Source organism: Lotus japonicus, chromosome 5 (assembly GCF_012489685.1).
Source record: "Lotus japonicus ecotype B-129 chromosome 5, LjGifu_v1.2".
Classification (NCBI taxonomy): domain Eukaryota; kingdom Viridiplantae; phylum Streptophyta; class Magnoliopsida; order Fabales; family Fabaceae; genus Lotus; species Lotus japonicus.
The window spans coordinates 43739360-43745062 of record NC_080045.1 but is presented as its reverse complement, the minus strand read 5'-3'; the positions used below and the strand labels follow the sequence as shown (position 1 = coordinate 43745062).

The window sequence follows — 5703 nt, the reverse complement described above, 5'->3', positions numbered from 1 at the left end:
TATGGTTTGGTTAATTATTCTTTGGCGCCTATTTTGCAGTTCTAAAATAATGCAGGGTGAGAGACGAAGGATCCTTCTCTATGTTTGATTTGCCATTACCCTCCTATTTTTCAATTTTGATTTACATGCTTTGAGATGAAGGTATGAAAAATGGTAGAAAGGGGGGTTTGAATAACGTTTTCAAGATAAAACTTCCAACTTAAAGATTTTAACAAATCTTTCGAGAACTAAGTGCTTAAGATAAGAGATAGAAAAGCACACAAGGATTTTTATCCTGGTTCACTTGATAAATCCCTCAAGCTAATCCAGTCCACCCGTTAAGGTGATTTCTTCCTTCTTAGAATGAAGGCAATCCACTAATCAGGTAAGTGTTACAACTGCACTTGAAACCTACAAGTGACTAACAATTACTGTAACACCCCGATTTCCAGGTGTCACTTTAGTAACAAAAAATAACTCTACGCGGAAAACCGGTAATTTTTTTTTCGTTTGATTCCTTTTAAATCAAGCAATAGAAGATAAAGACATAGCCCAACCACTAAACTAAACTAACCAATATACATCAAATATAAACATGTACAGCCTCAGCTGCACTTCCACGTCACGCGCACTCGCAGTGACTCCAAAGCAGTGTGCTCGTAGGCAAATATATACAGACCCAGAAGTGTAAGTGAGAAAATTATAATTACAAACCACTAGGAGAAAGTCGGCCTCTAAATGGCCTAAGCAAAGACTCCTATGGTCCGACTGACTCACTGTGATCCCTCAGTAAGAGAACCACACAAAAGTCATGCGTCGGGAACCTACCCTGTCCCAAAAACAAAACGAATCAGAGATCTACACAAAATATGACGCCTGCCTAAACCTACCCTCTAGGTACCGAGTCCACAGCGAACTAAAGTTGGCAAGTTGAAGCTCAGCTCCATGCGTCGTAAAGCTCCTTTCGTCAGACGTCCACGCTCGTCAGTCCGGTCCTCCATGACCCTTCCCCGGTACGTCGCTCGGTGACCAGGGACATCGATCACCCAAGCGGTGGGGGCAGCACGATCTACGAGCTCATACCTGATCCCCCCCGAGGGAGAGACCATCGAAAACCAATCAGCCATCGACATCTGGCAGCAGGCCGACCGCCCAAAACACAAACATGCAACCAAAGCCAAGGCGCTAGGGTCAACTCACAGAAATAAGTAGATATACACTCAACATGTGATACGGGGTATAGATATATGTTGATATATATATATATATATATATATATAAACAATCCTAGCATGTTATGGCTCTAACAATGCTTCAATAATCAAACAGCACACAATCCAAGTCAGAATGAATGTATGCGTGAAATGCAATCATGATCCGGATTTGTGACGCGTTCCCGTTCGCCACAAGTGAAGCATTCCCGTTCTTCACTATGGATGAACCATTCCCGTTATTCATCCTGGATGAACCATTCCCGTTATTCATCCTTGGTGAACCATTCCCGTTATTCACCATATGATGAACCATTCCCGTTATTCATCATTAATGCAAGGTGAACCATTCCCGTTATTCACCATGAGATGCACAGGTGAACCATTCCCGTTATTCACCCGATTGATGCAATATGGTTAGCCAAACATCGAATCGTCCTCACCACATAAGTGTTTAGCTCAAACCCAAACTCGAAACAACCCAAGAGTTAGTGTCGGTCAATACAACACAACTCGGAGTAAGTGTCGGTCAATACAACACAACTCCACCAACAAGAATACACAAGGGTCTAGTGTCGGTCAATACAACACAGCCCAAACAACAAGAGCACTAAGTGTCGGTCAATACAACACGGCTCCAACAACAAGATAACCCAAGGGATTAGTGTCGGTCAATACAACACAGCCCCAACAAAAAACCCAAAATCAAAGCCAGAGTCAGTGTCGGTCAATACAACACGACTCGGAGTTAGTGTCGATCAATACAACACAACTCCCACCACAAAACCCACAAACAAAGCCCAGAGTCTGTGCCGGTCAATACAACACGACTTGAACAACACTCCCAAGAGTACTAGAGTACTCGGTGACTTTCAATCATCACCATAGCTCACCTTAGTGGCTTTCCCCAATTCCAAAACTCTCCAAACCCACAACAAAAGTCAACTTTTCCCCGTCTTTCGCAATCATTTTCTCCTTTAGGTTCCCTATATTCGTTTAGTAAAAACGTTTCGAATTGGATTAGTCAGGTTATGAGTTTATTTCTCAAAGTCTAAGTCTCCCAAAGTCTCTAATTTTCGAAATTCTAATCTTTCTAAGTTTCCAAAAACCAACCACCCAAAAGAGGTTTCCCGGGGAAAGTCTAAGTAAACCAACGAATACCAACAAATGGCTAAGTCTCAAACCCCTCGTTTGGACTTGCCTAGGGTTGTTCATCCAACCCGAAATATCAAAGATCACCAGATCAATGAATCGTCAAAACGCACAATCCAACAATCATCTCAACATCATCAGTTATGTAAAACATCATAACAATAAATCATCATCATAAACAATATCAAAGTAAAGCATAAGTCGAATTTATCGATGCCTATCATGCAGTCATAGCTAATATGTAAGTTGCCCTAACCTTAGGCGCTTTCCTTACTAAGTTGCGACTCAATACCAATCCAATCATATCTTTGCTTTCCCGTGTTGGCTCACTTCCGTTTGTTCTTTGTCTTCGTCGCCATGCGTCTCCGTTATTCGTACCCTTCATAAGTTCATATGCTAAACCTTAGTCTCTAAGGTCATATCTAAAGTTCCAAAATAAGTTTAGCTAATCATTCTAACTCACTTAGGTCAATGCATATGCTTTATGTTCCAAGGGCTAAAGTCCGAAGAGAAAATATTTGTGATTTTTTTTAAAGAAAGGTCCTTAAGAAAAACCCATTTTGCAAACCAGTCCTCAACTTTTAAGTAATTCAACCATAGTCCCTTGATAAGCACATAATCATGAAAAGGTCCACATATAAAGGTAAGTTATTTTTCAACCCTCAATCTTTAATAAATTTATCAAACAGACCCCAATACTTTTAAAACTCCAGTTTAACCCAAAACTTCTCAGCCTCTTGTGTTTAAGCCCAAAGTTTTGTCACCATAAACTTAACTTATGATTTTCACTAAATAAAAACAAGTTTCAGAATTGATTTTCCAAGCCCAAAACACATGTCATAGGCTCGGTCACGACTACATAAATATGTATAAATTTTCCTTTTTCCCCAAATCACTTCCAAAGCCATTTTTAACATTTAAAAATAACTAATCAAGGCTTAAATTAAAATCATTAAAATCCCAAAATCACTTAACTAAAAAAACAACTTTTTAGAAAACTAATCAGTGAAATCTATAGATCCGGTGATAGGGAACAACAATTGTAAAAGCACTTTGGATGAAAGTCATTTTTGAAAAAGCATAACAAATCAAAACTCAATCTTTACCCATTAAAAACATGATAAAAAGGAGAAGAGGTTTTACCATGAAAATGCCTTAGAGGTGGTGGTGGTTTGTGCCTTGCGTGGGTGAAGAGAGAACCAAGGTGGTGGCTTGATCATGAAGGAAGAAGGCACAGTTGTGTGTGGGCTGCCACAAAGAAAATGAACGAGATGAGGTTGGTGATGAGAACAAGATGAAAGGAACAAGGATTATAAATTGCTGCAGAAACCAATTGAAAATGAGAGTAAAGAGAGTGGTGAGGGAAAGAAGACGTGAATAAGAGAAACAGAGGGACTACGGTGTGCGCATTCTGCCAGGGGAAAGAAATTTGGAATGAATAAAGTAGAAAACATGTGGTAAAATGAATGGATTGGCCAACATGAAAGACGTGGAGCAAGAAAGGCCAAGTAAAATGGATGAGATATTTATTAATCGGTAAGATTGATTTAGACGCTAAATGATTTAACTCATAGAGTTAAGATAAAAATATAAGGGTGATATATTATTATCCCAAAAATTATGAGGAACTCTATGAAATGATAAAATATATATTTGAATCACTTTGAGCAAAATAAAATGATCCATGAATCAAGAAATGAGTAGAAACTAAGCTAAAGAATAATTGTGAGACAATTAGAACAAATATGACGTCGTCATATTATGCATCAGAGTTAAGTATCTCTCTATAAAAGGTCGATACTTGTTCCTGGTTCATTTAAGGGAGAAAATAGCTTGAACGTAGTATGGGTTGAAATATGTCGCAAAACTACTTTTTGCGTTTGACGTCGGATGAAGAAACTTCCTTCTGAAGAAAGATTAGAAATGTCGAAACAAATCTGGCAACGCAGACGGAAACTTCGTTAGAAGTCCCGAATAGAAAAAGTCTTCATCCATCGCACGAATCTAGGGTTTCGAAGCAAAGAAATTAGCGTCGTCGGACTTCCGAAAAGTGAATACTATCGTGCGTACAGTCCAAGGTTCCGAAATGAAACGCTGGTCGAAGGAAAAATAAAGAGAACCTTTTATTTTCCCAAGAATTCGAAATCTCACATAAACGTTGCTCTAAAAGCGCAATTAGCCTATTCTGGACACTCTCGCCATAAGGCAGGTGTGCAGATGACTCGCACTAATTCCTAAAACGACTACGCAACATTCCTCAAGCAATTCCTGAACTTTCTTCTTCATTAATCTTTCTCAAACATCAAACTCTGTCACGCTTACACTGATCCTACGCGTGAGTCAGAAATTAACTCGCTCTGTAAATCCAGGTCTTACAATTACACTGACTTAGCTCACACTAAGATTCACTCTCTTAGTCTTCTCTAGGATCCAATCAAACTTGATCTCCTAAAGGTAACTTAACAACTGTTTAAGAAAGAATGTTTACAAGGGATTTGCTTCTAAAAAGCTAATAGTAAACACAATGAATTCAGATGAAAGAATGCTTAGAAGGTTTTGAATATAGCTTGCGCGTGTGTAATTCTTCCAACCGCATCTTTCAATCTTCAGCCTCTATTTATACTCCAAGGATTAGGGTTTGAACGCTGCATGGAAATGCTACCGTTGGAGGGCAGTTCTGGAAATTCCAGCTTCTACTGTGGCTGAGAATGTTAGGTAGGTCGTCAGGATAGTACATTTGCTTTTGTACTTGGATAGTGACTTGACCTTTAAACCTAGGAGTCTTCTGATCAGGGGAGTGCTTCATGTTGGAACTTGTGAAGCCGGTTGATCAGAGTCAGAGGGAAAGCACAGATCCTCCGACCGTTGTATCTTCTGATTCTGAACTCAAAGGGAAGTACATGGTCTTCAGAGTCATCTTGCTTTTGGACATCAGAGTTTCCACTATTCAGCTTCTGGATCTTCAGAGTCTTCTACACCATCAGAACATCTGAACCTTCAGAGTTTCTTGGTTGTCAGAACTTCTGGATCTTCAGAACTTCAAGTGACTGAGTCCATATCAGAGCTTGTATAACTTCAGATCTTCTGAAGCATTTCTACTGTTCAGAGTGAACATAGATGTTGCAAAAGCGTTGCTTGGGTCACTCTTTATGCACAGTGCTTCTGATTTGTGTGAGATTGAGTTGAGGTCAGAGCCTGTAAATAGCACACTTAGAAAAACACGTTAGAGTACCATAATTGTTCATACTAAAATGTTAACTTGTAATCATCAAAACATAGAGTTGTACTACTCGATCAAAACTTGATCTTACAATCTCCCCCTTTTTGATGATGACAAAACTAAGTATTTTGATGAACAATT

At 39.3% G+C, this 5703-nt stretch overlaps 1 long non-coding RNA gene across 1 annotated transcript; it reads right to left on the bottom strand.

Annotated features, from left to right (window-relative positions):
- Positions 1 to 322: 322 nt before the first annotated feature.
- Positions 323 to 3756, bottom strand: LOC130718693 (uncharacterized). The gene is made up of 3 exons (XR_009012763.1): positions 3486 to 3756; positions 2599 to 2721; positions 323 to 1112 (listed from the first exon to the last, which is right to left on the bottom strand). It is a non-coding gene; the product is annotated as an uncharacterized LOC130718693 (long non-coding RNA).
- Between the last annotated feature and the right edge of the window lie 1947 nt (positions 3757 to 5703).